The sequence below is a fragment of the Cnephaeus nilssonii genome (genome assembly GCF_951640355.1).
Source record: "Cnephaeus nilssonii genome assembly, chromosome: 8".
NCBI lineage: Eukaryota > Metazoa > Chordata > Mammalia > Chiroptera > Vespertilionidae > Cnephaeus > Cnephaeus nilssonii.
Window position 1 is genome coordinate 103,298,282 of NC_137079.1, and position 15,224 is coordinate 103,313,505.

Genomic DNA, 15,224 nt, shown 5'->3' on the forward strand with positions numbered 1-15,224 from the left:
TTTCAAGGATTTCTGCAGTGTACAACATCCTTTCTAGACTAGAGACTTACATTTTGATGTCTTTTACACTTGCTGTCTCACTATTCTGTGATATTCATTAATATTTGCTCTGAATGACTACTGATTTCTAGCTGTTTCCTCTAATCGGCCTTCTTTTCTACTTGTGGGACTTCACCACATGTAGAAACAACTTTATATACACTTCTCTGAACTTGAGAAGCTATATACACTTGTCTTTCAACTCTTTTACAGTTGAATACTACTTTTCAGAGAATTCTGGTGGTTTGAAACACTGGTTTCATGGGAACTAACTCTATTTCAAGGATTTCTGCGGTGTACAACATCCTTTGTAGACTAGACACTTACATTTTGATGTCTTTTACACTTGCTGTCTCACTATTCTGTGATATTCATTAGTATTTGCTCTGAATGACTACTGATTTCCAGCTGTTTCCTCTAATGGGCCTTCTTTTCTACTTGTGGGACTTCACCACATGTAGAAACAACTTTATTCACTCTTCTCTGAACTTGAGAAGCTATATACACTTACTTGTCTTTCAACTGTTTTACAGTTTAATACTACTTTTCAATGAATTCTAGTGGTTTGAAACACTGGTTTCATGAGAACAGACTCTTTTTCCTGGATTTCTCCCGTGTACAACATCCTTTCTAAACTAGACACTTACATTTTGATCGTTTTCCACATGTTCTCTCACAATTCTGTGATATTCTTTAGTATTTGCTATGAATTACTACTGTTTTCTTCCACTGTCCTATATTGGGCCTTCTGCTCTACTTGTGGGACTTCACCAAATGTAGAAACAACTTTATACACTCTTCTCTGAACTTGAGAAGCTATATACACTTGTCTTTCAACTGTTTTACAGTTGAATACTACTTTACAGTGAATTCTAGTGGGTTGAAACACTGTTTTCTTGTGAAGTAACTCTATTTCAAAGATTTCTGTAGTGTATTACATCCTTTCTAGACTAGAAACGTACATTTTGATGTCTTTTACACTTGTTCTCACACAATTCTATGATATTCACTAGTATTTCCTCTGAATGACTACTGATTTCTAGCTGTTTCCTATAATGGGGCTTCTTTTCTACTTGTGGGACTTCACAACATGTAGAAACAACTTTATACACTCTTCTCTTAACTGGAGAAGGTATATACACTTGTCTTTCAACTGTTTTAGAGTTGAATACTACTTTTCAGTGAATCTGGTGGTTTAAAACACTGGTTTCATGTGAAATAACTCTATTTCCAGGATTTCTGCAGTGTACAACATCCTTTCTAGACTAGACACTTACATTTTGATGTCTTTTACACTTCTCTCACTGTTCTGTGATATTCATTAGTATTTGCTCTGAATGACTACTGATTTCCAGCTGTTTCCTCTAATGGGCCTTCTGCTCTACTTGTGGGACTTCACCACACGTAGAAACAACTCTATACACTCTTCTCTGAACTTGAGAAGCTATATACAGTTGTCTTTCAACTGTTTTACAGTTGAATACTACTCTTCAGTGAATTCTAGTGCGTTGAAACACTGTTTTCTTGTGAAGTAACTCTATTTCAAAGATTTCTGTAGTGTATTACATCCTTTCTAGACTAGAGACTTACATATTGATGTCTTTTACACTTGTTCTCTCACTATTCTGTGATATTCATTAGTATTTGCTCTGAATGACTACTGATTTCTAGCTGTTTCCTATACTGGGCCTTCTGCTCTACTTGTGGGGCTTCAACACATGTAGAAACAACTTTATACACTCTTCTCTGAACTTGAGAAGCTATATACACTTGTCTTTCAACTGTTTTACAGTTGAATACTACTTTACAGTGAATTCTAGTGGGTTGAAACACTGTTTTCTTGTGAAGTAACTCTATTTCAAAGATTTCTGTAGTGTATTACATCCTTTCTAGACTAGAAACTTACATTTTGATGTCTTTTACACTTGTTCTCACACAATTCTATGATATTCACTAGTATTTCCTCTGAATGACTACTGATTTCTAGCTGTTTCCTATAATGGGGCTTCTTTTCTACTTGTGGGACTTCACAACATGTAGAAACAACTTTATACACTCTTCTCTTAACTGGAGAAGGTATATACACTTGTCTTTCAACTGTTTTAGAGTTGAATACTAGTTTTCAGTGAATCTGGTGGTTTAAAACACTGGTTTCATGTGAACTAACTCTATTTCAAGGATTTCTGCAGTGGACAACATCCTTTCTAGATAAGAGACTTACATTTTGATGTCTTTTACACTTGCTCTCTCACTATTCTGTGATATTCATTAGTATTTGCTCTAAATTACTACTGCTTTCTTGCAGTGTCCTATAATGGGCCTTCTGGTATACTTGTGGGAATTCACCACGTGTAGAAACAACTTTATACACTCTTCTCTGAACTTGAGAAGCTATATACACTTGTCTTTCAACTGTTTTACAGTTGAATACTACTTTTCAGTGAATTCTGGGGGTTTCAAACACGGGTTTCAAGGGAACTAACTCTATTTCAAGGATTTCTGCAGTGGACAACATCCTTTCTAGACTAGAGACTTACATTTTGATGTCTTTTACACTTGCTCTCTCACTATTCTGTGATATTCATTAGTATTTGCTCTGAATGACTACTGATTTCTAGCTGTTTCCTCTAATGGGCCTTCTGCTCTACTTGTGGGACTTCACCACACGTAGAAACAACTCTATACACTCTTCTCTGAACTTGAGAAGCTATATACAGTTGTCTTTCAACTGTTTTACAGTTGAATACTACTCTTCAGTGAATTCTAGTGCGTTGAAACACTGTTTTCTTGTGAAGTAACTCTATTTCAAAGATTTCTGTAGTGTATTACATCCTTTCTAGACTAGAGACTTACATATTGATGTCTTTTACACTTGTTCTCTCACTATTCTGTGATATTCATTAGTATTTGCTCTGAATGACTACTGATTTCTAGCTGTTTCCTATACTGGGCCTTCTGCTCTACTTGTGGGGCTTCAACACATGTAGAAACAACTTTATACACTCTTCTCTGAACTTGAGAAGCTATATACACTTGTCTTTCAACTGTTTTACAGTTGAATACTACTTTTCAGTGAATTCTGGGGGTTTCAAACACTGGTTTCATGGGAACTAACTCTATTTAAAGGATTTCTGCAGTGGACAACATCCTTTCTAGACTAGAGACTTACATTTTGATGTCTTTTACACTTGCTGTCTCACTATTCTGTGATATTCATTAATATTTGCTCTGAATGACTACTGATTTCTAGCTGTTTCCTCTAATCGGCCTTCTTTTCTACTTGTGGGACTTCACCACATGTAGAAACAACTTTATATACTCTTCTCTGAACTTGAGAAGCTATATACACTTGTCTTTCAACTCTTTTACAGTTGAATACTACTTTTCAGAGAATTCTGGTGGTTTGAAACACTGGTTTCATGGGAACTAACTCTATTTCAAGGATTTCTGAAGTGTACAACATCCTTTGTAGACTAGACACTTACATTTTGATGTCTTTTACACTTGCTGTCTCACTATTCTGTGATATTCATTAGTATTTGCTCTGAATGACTACTGATTTCCAGCTGTTTCCTCTAATGGGCCTTCTTTTCTACTTGTGGGACTTCACCACATGTAGAAACAACTTTATTCACTCTTCTCTGAACTTGAGAAGCTATATACACTTGTCTTTCAACTGTTTTACAGTTTAATACTACTTTTCAATGAATTCTAGTGGTTTGAAAAACTGGTTTCATGTGAACAGACTCTTTTTCCTGGATTTCTCCCGTGTACAACATCCTTTCTAAACTAGACACTTACATTTTGATCGTTTTCCACATGTTCTCTCACAATTCTGTGATATTCTTTAGTATTTGCTATGAATTACTATTGTTTTCTTCCACTGTCCTATATTGGGCCTTCTGCTCTACTTGTGGGACTTCACCAAATGTAGAAACAACTTTATACACTCTTCTCTGAACTTGAGAAGCTATATACACCTGTCTCTCAACTGTTTTACAGTTGAATACTACTTTTCAGTGAATTCTGGTGGTTTCAAACACTGGTGTCATGTGAAGTAACTCTATTTCAAGGATTTCTGCAGTGTACAACATCCTTTCTAGACTTGAGACTTACATATTGATGTCTTTTACACTTGTTCTCTCACTATTCTGTGATATTCATTAGTATTTGCTCTGCATGACTACTGATTTCTAGCTGTTTCCTATACTGGGCCTTCTGCTCTACTTGTGGGGCTTCAACACATGTAGAAACAACTTTATACACTCTTCTCTGAACTTGAGAAGCTATATACACTTCTCTTTCAACTGTTTTACAGTTGAATACTACTTTACAGTGAATTCTAGTGGGTTGAAACACTGTTTTCTTGTGAAGTAACTCTATTTCAAAGATTTCTGTAGTGTATTACATCCTTTCTAGACTAGAAACTTACATTTTGATGTCTTTTACACTTGTTCTCACACAATTCTATGATATTCACTAGTATTTCCTCTGAATGACTACTGATTTCTAGCTGTTTCCTATAATGGGGCTTCTTTTCTACTTGTGGGACTTCACAACATGTAGAAACAACTTTATACACTCTTCTCTTAACTGGAGAAGGTATATACACTTGTCTTTCAACTGTTTTAGAGTTGAATACTACTTTTCAGTGAATCTGGTGGTTTAAAACACTGGTTTCATGTGAAATAACTCTATTTCCTGGATTTCTGCAGTGTACAACATCCTTTCTAGACTAGACACTTACATTTTGATGTCTTTTACACTTCTCTCACTGTTCTGTGATATTCATTAGTATTTGCTCTGAATGACTACAGATTTCTAGCTGTTTCCTCTAATGGGCCTTCTGCTCTACTTGTGGGACTTCACCACACGTAGAAACAACTCTATACACTCTTCTCTGAACTTGAGAAGCTATATACAGTTGTCTTTCAACTGTTTTACAGTTGAATACTACTCTTCAGTGAATTCTAGTGCGTTGAAACACTGTTTTCTTGTGAAGTAACTCTATTTCAAAGATTTCTGTAGTGTATTACATCCTTTCTAGACTAGAGACTTACATATTGATGTCTTTTACACTTGTTCTCTCACTATTCTGTGATATTCATTAGTATTTGCTCTGAATGACTACTGATTTCTAGCTGTTTCCTATACTGGGCCTTCTGCTCTACTTGTGGGGCTTCAACACATGTAGAAACAACTTTATACACTCTTTTCTGAACTTGAGAAGCTATATACACTTGTCTTTCAACTGTTTTACAGTTGAATACTACTTTTCACTGAATTCTAGTGGTTTGAAACACTGGTTTCATGTGAACTAACTCTATTTCAAGGATTTCTGCAGTGGACAACATCCTTTCTAGATAAGAGACTTACATTTTGATGTCTATTACACTTGCTCTCTCACTATTCTGTGATATTCATTAGTATTTGCTCTAAATTACTACTGCTTTCTTGCAGTGTCCTATAATGGGCCTTCTGGTATACTTGTGGGAATTCACCACATGTAGAAACAACTTTATACACTCTTCTCTGAACTTGAGAAGCTATATACACTTGTCTTTCAACTGTTTTACAGTTGAATACTACTTTTCAGTGAATTCTGGGGGTTTCAAACACTGGTTTCATGGGAACTAACTCTATTTAAAGGATTTCTGCAGTGGACAACATCCTTTCTAGACTAGAGACTTACATTTTGATGTCTTTTACACTTGCTGTCTCACTATTCTGTGATATTCATTAATATTTGCTCTGAATGACTACTGATTTCTAGCTGTTTCCTCTAATCGGCCTTCTTTTCTACTTGTGGGACTTCACCACATGTAGAAACAACTTTATATACTCTTCTCTGAACTTGAGAAGCTATATACACTTGTCTTTCAACTCTTTTACAGTTGAATACTACTTTTCAGAGAATTCTGGTGGTTTCAAACACTGGTTTCATGGGAACTAACTCTATTTCAAGGATTTCTGCAGTGTACAACATCCTTTGTAGACTAGACACTTACATTTTGATGTCTTTTACACTTGCTGTCTCACTATTCTGTGATATTCATTAGTATTTGCTCTGAATGACTACTGATTTCCAGCTGTTTCCTCTAATGGGCCTTCTTTTCTACTTGTGGGACTTCACCACATGTAGAAACAACTTTATTCACTCTTCTCTGAACTTGAGAAGCTATATACACTTGTCTTTCAACTGTTTTACAGTTTAATACTACTTTTCAATGAATTCTAGTGGTTTGAAACACTGGTTTCATGTGAACAGACTCTTTTTCCTGGATTTCTCCCGTGTACAACATCCTTTCTAAACTAGACACTTACATTTTGATCGTTTTCCACATGTTCTCTCACAATTCTGTGATATTCTTTAGTATTTGCTATGAATTACTACTGTTTTCTTCCACTGTCCTATATTGGGCCTTCTGCTCTACTTGTGGGACTTCACCAAATGTAGAAACAACTTTATACACTCTTCTCTGAACTTGAGAAGCTATATACACCTGTCTCTCAACTGTTTTACAGTTGAATACTACTTTTCAGTGAATTCTGGTGGTTTCAAACACTGGTGTCATGTGAAGTAACTCTATTTCAAGGATTTCTGCAGTGTACAACATCCTTTCTAGACTAGAGACTTACATATTGATGTCTTTTACACTTGTTCTCTCACTATTCTGTGATATTCATTAGTATTTGCTCTGTATGACTACTGATTTCTAGCTGTTTCCTATACTGGGCCTTCTGCCCTACTTGTGGGGCTTCAACACATGTAGAAACAACTTCATACACTCTTCTCTGAACTTGAGAAGCTATATACACCTGTCTCTCAACTGTTTTACAGTTGAATACTACTTTTCAGTGAATTCTAGTGGGTTGAAACACTGTTTTCTTGTGAAGTAACTCTATTTCAAAGATTTCTGTAGTGTATTACATCCTTTCTAAACTAGAAACTTACATTTTGATGTCTTTTACACTTGTTCTCACACAATTCTATGATATTCACTAGTATTTCCTCTGAATGACTACTGATTTCTAGCTGTTTCCTATAATGGGGCTTCTTTTCTACTTGTGGGACTTCACAACATGTAGAAACAACTTTATACACTCTTCTCTTAACTGGAGAAGGTATATACACTTGTCTTTCAACTGTTTTAGAGTTGAATACTACTTTTCAGTGAATCTGGTGGTTTAAAACACTGGTTTCATGTGTAATAACTCTATTTCCAGGATTTCTGCAGTGTACAACATCCTTTCTAGACTAGACACTTACATTTTGATGTCTTTTACACTTCTCTCACTGTTCTGTGATATTCATTAGTATTTGCTCTGAATGACTACTGATTTCCAGCTGTTTCCTCTAATGGGCCTTCTGCTCTACTTGTGGGACTTCACCACACGTAGAAACAACTCTATACACTCTTCTCTGAACTTGAGAAGCTATATACAGTTGTCTTTCAACTGTTTTACAGTTGAATACTACTCTTCAGTGAATTCTAGTGCGTTGAAACACTGTTTTCTTGTGAAGTAACTCTATTTCAAAGATTTCTGTAGTGTATTACATCCTTTCTAGACTAGAGACTTACATATTGATGTCTTTTACACTTGTTCTCTCACTATTCTGTGATATTCATTAGTATTTGCTCTGAATGACTACTGATTTCTAGCTGTTTCCTATACTGGGCCTTCTGCTCTACTTGTGGGGCTTCAACACATGTAGAAACAACTTTATACACTCTTCTCTGAACTTGAGAAGCTATATACACTTGTCTTTCAACTGTTTTACAGTTGAATACTACTTTACAGTGAATTCTAGTGGGTTGAAACACTGTTTTCTTGTGAAGTAACTCTATTTCAAAGATTTCTGTAGTGTATTACATCCTTTCTAGACTAGAAACTTACATTTTGATGTCTTTTACACTTGTTCTCACACAATTCTATGATATTCACTAGTATTTCCTCTGAATGACTACTGATTTCTAGCTGTTTCCTATAATGGGGCTTCTTTTCTACTTGTGGGACTTCACAACATGTAGAAACAACTTTATACACTCTTCTCTTAACTGGAGAAGGTATATACACTTGTCTTTCAACTGTTTTAGAGTTGAATACTAGTTTTCAGTGAATCTGGTGGTTTAAAACACTGGTTTCATGTGAACTAACTCTATTTCAAGGATTTCTGCAGTGGACAACATCCTTTCTAGATAAGAGACTTACATTTTGATGTCTTTTACACTTGCTCTCTCACTATTCTGTGATATTCATTAGTATTTGCTCTAAATTACTACTGCTTTCTTGCAGTGTCCTATAATGGGCCTTCTGGTATACTTGTGGGAATTCACCACGTGTAGAAACAACTTTATACACTCTTCTCTGAACTTGAGAAGCTATATACACTTGTCTTTCAACTGTTTTACAGTTGAATACTACTTTTCAGTGAATTCTGGGGGTTTCAAACACGGGTTTCAAGGGAACTAACTCTATTTCAAGGATTTCTGCAGTGGACAACATCCTTTCTAGACTAGAGACTTACATTTTGATGTCTTTTACACTTGCTCTCTCACTATTCTGTGATATTCATTAGTATTTGCTCTGAATGACTACTGATTTCTAGCTGTTTCCTCTAATGGGCCTTCTGCTCTACTTGTGGGACTTCACCACACGTAGAAACAACTCTATACACTCTTCTCTGAACTTGAGAAGCTATATACAGTTGTCTTTCAACTGTTTTACAGTTGAATACTACTCTTCAGTGAATTCTAGTGCGTTGAAACACTGTTTTCTTGTGAAGTAACTCTATTTCAAAGATTTCTGTAGTGTATTACATCCTTTCTAGACTAGAGACTTACATATTGATGTCTTTTACACTTGTTCTCTCACTATTCTGTGATATTCATTAGTATTTGCTCTGAATGACTACTGATTTCTAGCTGTTTCCTATACTGGGCCTTCTGCTCTACTTGTGGGGCTTCAACACATGTAGAAACAACTTTATACACTCTTCTCTGAACTTGAGAAGCTATATACACTTGTCTTTCAACTGTTTTACAGTTGAATACTACTTTTCAGTGAATTCTGGGGGTTTCAAACACTGGTTTCATGGGAACTAACTCTATTTAAAGGATTTCTGCAGTGGACAACATCCTTTCTAGACTAGAGACTTACATTTTGATGTCTTTTACACTTGCTGTCTCACTATTCTGTGATATTCATTAGTATTTGCTCTGAATGACTACTGATTTCCAGCTGTTTCCTCTAATGGGCCTTCTTTTCTACTTGTGGGACTTCACCACATGTAGAAACAACTTTATTCACTCTTCTCTGAACTTGAGAAGCTATATACACTTGTCTTTCAACTGTTTTACAGTTTAATACTACTTTTCAATGAATTCTAGTGGTTTGAAAAACTGGTTTCATGTGAACAGACTCTTTTTCCTGGATTTCTCCCGTGTACAACATCCTTTCTAAACTAGACACTTACATTTTGATCGTTTTCCACATGTTCTCTCACAATTCTGTGATATTCTTTAGTATTTGCTATGAATTACTACTGTTTTCTTCCACTGTCCTATATTGGGCCTTCTGCTCTACTTGTGGGACTTCACCAAATGTAGAAACAACTTTATACACTCTTCTCTGAACTTGAGAAGCTATATACACCTGTCTCTCAACTGTTTTACAGTTGAATACTACTTTTCAGTGAATTCTGGTGGTTTCAAACACTGGTGTCATGTGAAGTAACTCTATTTCAAGGATTTCTGCAGTGTACAACATCCTTTCTAGACTTGAGACTTACATATTGATGTCTTTTACACTTGTTCTCTCACTATTCTGTGATATTCATTAGTATTTGCTCTGCATGACTACTGATTTCTAGCTGTTTCCTATACTGGGCCTTCTGCTCTACTTGTGGGGCTTCAACACATGTAGAAACAACTTTATACACTCTTCTCTGAACTTGAGACGCTATATACACTTGTCTTTCAACTGTTTTACAGTTGAATACTACTTTACAGTGAATTCTAGTGGGTTGAAACACTGTTTTCTTGTGAAGTAACTCTATTTCAAAGATTTCTGTAGTGTATTACATCCTTTCTAGACTAGAAACTTACATTTTGATGTCTTTTACACTTGTTCTCACACAATTCTATGATATTCACTAGTATTTCCTCTGAATGACTACTGATTTCTAGCTGTTTCCTATAATGGGGCTTCTTTTCTACTTGTGGGACTTCACAACATGTAGAAACAACTTTATACACTCTTCTCTTAACTGGAGAAGGTATATACACTTGTCTTTCAACTGTTTTAGAGTTGAATACTACTTTTTAGTGAATCTGGTGGTTTAAAACACTGGTTTCATGTGAAATAACTCTATTTCCTGGATTTCTGCAGTGTACAACATCCTTTCTAGACTAGACACTTACATTTTGATGTCTTTTACACTTCTCTCACTGTTCTGTGATATTCATTAGTATTTGCTCTGAATGACTACAGATTTCTAGCTGTTTCCTCTAATGGGCCTTCTGCTCTACTTGTGGGACTTCACCACACGTAGAAACAACTCTATACACTCTTCTCTGAACTTGAGAAGCTATATACAGTTGTCTTTCAACTGTTTTACAGTTGAATACTACTCTTCAGTGAATTCTAGTGCGTTGAAACACTGTTTTCTTGTGAAGTAACTCTATTTCAAAGATTTCTGTAGTGTATTACATCCTTTCTAGACTAGAGACTTACATATTGATGTCTTTTACACTTGTTCTCTCACTATTCTGTGATATTCATTAGTATTTGCTCTGAATGACTACTGATTTCTAGCTGTTTCCTATACTGGGCCTTCTGCTCTACTTGTGGGGCTTCAACACATGTAGAAACAACTTTACACACTCTTCTCTGAACTTGAGAAGCTATATACACTTGTCTTTCAACTGTTTTACAGTTGAATACTACTTTTCACTGAATTCTAGTGGTTTGAAACACTGGTTTCATGTGAACTAACTCTATTTCAAGGATTTCTGCAGTGGACAACATCCTTTCTAGATAAGAGACTTACATTTTGATGTCTTTTACACTTGCTCTCTCACTATTCTGTGATATTCATTAGTATTTGCTCTAAATTACTACTGCTTTCTTGCAGTGTCCTATAATGGGCCTTCTGGTATACTTGTGGGAATTCACCACATGTAGAAACAACTTTATACACTCTTCTCTGAACTTGAGAAGCTATATACACTTGTCTTTCAACTGTTTTACAGTTGAATACTACTTTTCAGTGAATTCTGGGGGTTTCAAACACTGGTTTCATGGGAACTAACTCTATTTCAAGGATTTCTGCAGTGTACAACATCCTTTCTAGACTAGAGACTTACATTTTGATGTCTTTTACACTTGCTGTCTCACTATTCTGTGATATTCATTAATATTTGCTCTGAATGACTACTGATTTCCAGCTGTTTCCTCTAATGGGCCTTCTTTTCTACTTGTGGGACTTCACCACATGTAGAAACAACTTTATTCACTCTTCTCTGAACTTGAGAAGCTATATACACTTGTCTTTCAACTGTTTTACAGTTTAATACTACTTTTCAATGAATTCTAGTGGTTTGAAACACTGGTTTCATGTGAACAGACTCTTTTTCCTGGATTTCTCCCGTGTACAACATCCTTTCTAAACTAGACACTTACATTTTGATCGTTTTCCACATGTTCTCTCACAATTCTGTGATATTCTTTAGTATTTGCTATGAATTACTACTGTTTTCTTCCACTGTCCTATATTGGGCCTTCTGCTCTACTTGTGGGACTTCACCAAATGTAGAAACAACTTTATACACTCTTCTCTGAACTTGAGAAGCTATATACACCTGTCTCTCAACTGTTTTACAGTTGAATACTACTTTTCAGTGAATTCTGGTGGTTTCAAACACTGGTGTCATGTGAAGTAACTCTATTTCAAGGATTTCTGCAGTGTACAACATCCTTTCTAGACTAGAGACTTACATATTGATGTCTTTTACACTTGTTCTCTCACTATTCTGTGATATTCACTAGTATTTGCTCTGTATGACTACTGATTTCTAGCTGTTTCCTATACTGGGCCTTCTGCTCTACTTGTGGGGCTTCAACACATGTAGAAACAACTTTATACACTCTTCTCTGAACTTTAGAAGCTATATACAATTGTCTTTCAACTGTTTTACAGTTAAATACTACTTTTCAGTGAATTCTGGGGGTTTCAAACACTGGTTTCATGGGAACTAACTCTATTTCAAGGATTTCTGCAGTGTACAACATCCTTTCTAGACTAGAGACTTACATTTTGATGTCTTTTACACTTGCTGTCTCACTATTCAGTGATATTCATTAGTATTTGCTCTGAATGACTACTGATTTCCAGCTGTTTCCTCTAATAGGCCTTCTTTTCTACTTGTGGGACTTCACCACGTGTAGAAACAACTTTATTCACTCTTCTCTGAACTTGAGAAGCTATATACACTTGTCTTTCAACTGTTTTACAGTTTAATACTACTTTTCAATGAATTCTAGTGGTTTGAAACACTGGTTTCATGTGAACAGACTCTTTTTCCTGGATTTCTCCCGTGTACAACATCCTTTCTAAACTAGACACTTACATTTTGATCGTTTTCCACATGTTCTCTCACAATTCTGTGATATTCTTTAGTATTTGCTGTGAATTACTACTGTTTTCTTCCACGGTCCTATATTGGGCCTTCTGCTCTACTTGTGGGACTTCACCACATGTAGAAAGAACTTTATACACTCTTCTCTGAACTTGAGAAGCTATATACACCTGTCTCTCAACTGTTTTACAGTTGAATACTACTTTTCAGTGAATTCTAGTGGGTTGAAACACTGTTTTCTTGTGAAGTAACTCTATTTCAAAGATTTCTGTAGTGTATTACATCCTTTCTAGACTAGAAACTTACATTTTGATGTCTTTTACACTTGTTCTCACACAATTCTATGATATTCACTAGTATTTCCTCTGAATGACTACTGATTTCTAGCTGTTTCCTATAATGGGGCTTCTTTTCTACTTGTGGGACTTCACAACATGTAGAAACAACTTTATACACTCTTCTCTTAACTGGAGAAGGTATATACACTTGTCTTTCAACTGTTTTAGAGTTGAATACTACTTTTCAGTGAATCTGGTGGTTTAAAACACTGGTTTCATGTGAAATAACTCTATTTCCAGGATTTCTGCAGTGTACAACATCCTTTCTAGACTAGACACTTACATTTTGATGTCTTTTACACTTCTCTCACTGTTCTGTGATATTCATTAGTATTTGCTCTGAATGACTACTGATTTCTAGCTGTTTCCTCTAATGGGCCTTCTGCTCTACTTGTGGGACTTCACCACACGTAGAAACAACTCTATACACTCTTCTCTGAACTTGAGAAGCTATATACAGTTGTCTTTCAACTGTTTTACAGTTGAATACTACTTTTCAGAGAATTCTGGTGGTTTGAAACACTGGTTTCATGGGAACTAACTCTATTTCAAGGATTTCTGCGGTGTACAACATCCTTTGTAGACTAGACACTTACATTTTGATGTCTTTTACAGTTGCTGTCTCACTATTCTGTGATATTCATTAGTATTTGCTCTGAATGACTACTGATTTCCAGCTGTTTCCTCTAATGGGCCTTCTTTTCTACTTGTGGGACTTCACCACATGTAGAAACAACTTTATTCACTCTTCTCTGAACTTGAGAAGCTATATACACTTACTTGTCTTTCAACTGTTTTACAGTTTAATACTACTTTTCAATGAATTCTAGTGGTTTGAAACACTGGTTTCATGAGAACAGACTCTTTTTCCTGGATTTCTCCCGTGTACAACATCCTTTCTAAACTAGACACTTACATTTTGATCGTTTTCCACATGTTCTCTCACAATTCTGTGATATTCTTTAGTATTTGCTATGAATTACTACTGTTTTCTTCCACTGTCCTATATTGGGCCTTCTGCTCTACTTGTGGGACTTCACCAAATGTAGAAACAACTTTATACACTCTTCTCTGAACTTGAGAAGCTATATACACTTGTCTTTCAACTGTTTTACAGTTGAATACTACTTTACAGTGAATTCTAGTGGGTTGAAACACTGTTTTCTTGTGAAGTAACTCTATTTCAAAGATTTCTGTAGTGTATTACATCCTTTCTAGACTAGAAACGTACATTTTGATGTCTTTTACACTTGTTCTCACACAATTCTATGATATTCACTAGTATTTCCTCTGAATGACTACTGATTTCTAGCTGTTTCCTATAATGGGGCTTCTTTTCTACTTGTGGGACTTCACAACATGTAGAAACAACTTTATACACTCTTCTCTTAACTGGAGAAGGTATATACACTTGTCTTTCAACTGTTTTCGAGTTGAATACTACTTTTCAGTGAATCTGGTGGTTTAAAACACTGGTTTCATGTGAAATAACTCTATTTCCAGGATTTCTGCAGTGTACAACATCCTTTCTAGACTAGACACTTACATTTTGATGTCTTTTACACTTCTCTCACTGTTCTGTGATATTCATTAGTATTTGCTCTGAATGACTACTGATTTCTAGCTGTTTCCTCTAATGGGCCTTCAGCTCTACTTGTGGGACTTCACCACACGTAGAAACAACTCTATACACTCTTCTCTGAACTTGAGAAGCTATATACAGTTGTCTTTCAACTGTTTTACAGTTGAATACTACTCTTCAGTGAATTCTAGTGCGTTGAAACACTGTTTTCTTGTGAAGTAACTCTATTTCAAAGATTTCTGTAGTGTATTACATCCTTTCTAGACTAGAGACTTACATATTGATGTCTTTTACACTTGTTCTCTCACTATTCTGTGATATTCATTAGTATTTGCTCTGAATGACTACTGATTTCTAGCTGTTTCCTATACTGGGCCTTCTGCTCTACTTGTGGGGCTTCAACACATGTAGAAACAACTTTATACACTCTTCTCTGAACTTGAGAAGCTATATACACTTGTCTTTCAACTGTTTTACACTTGAATACTACTTTTAACTGAATTCTAGTGGTTTGAAACACTGGTTTCATGTGAACTAACTCTATTTCAAGGATTTCTGCAGTGGACAACATCCTTTCTAGATAAGAGACTTACATTTTGATGTCTTTTACACTTGCTCTCTCAC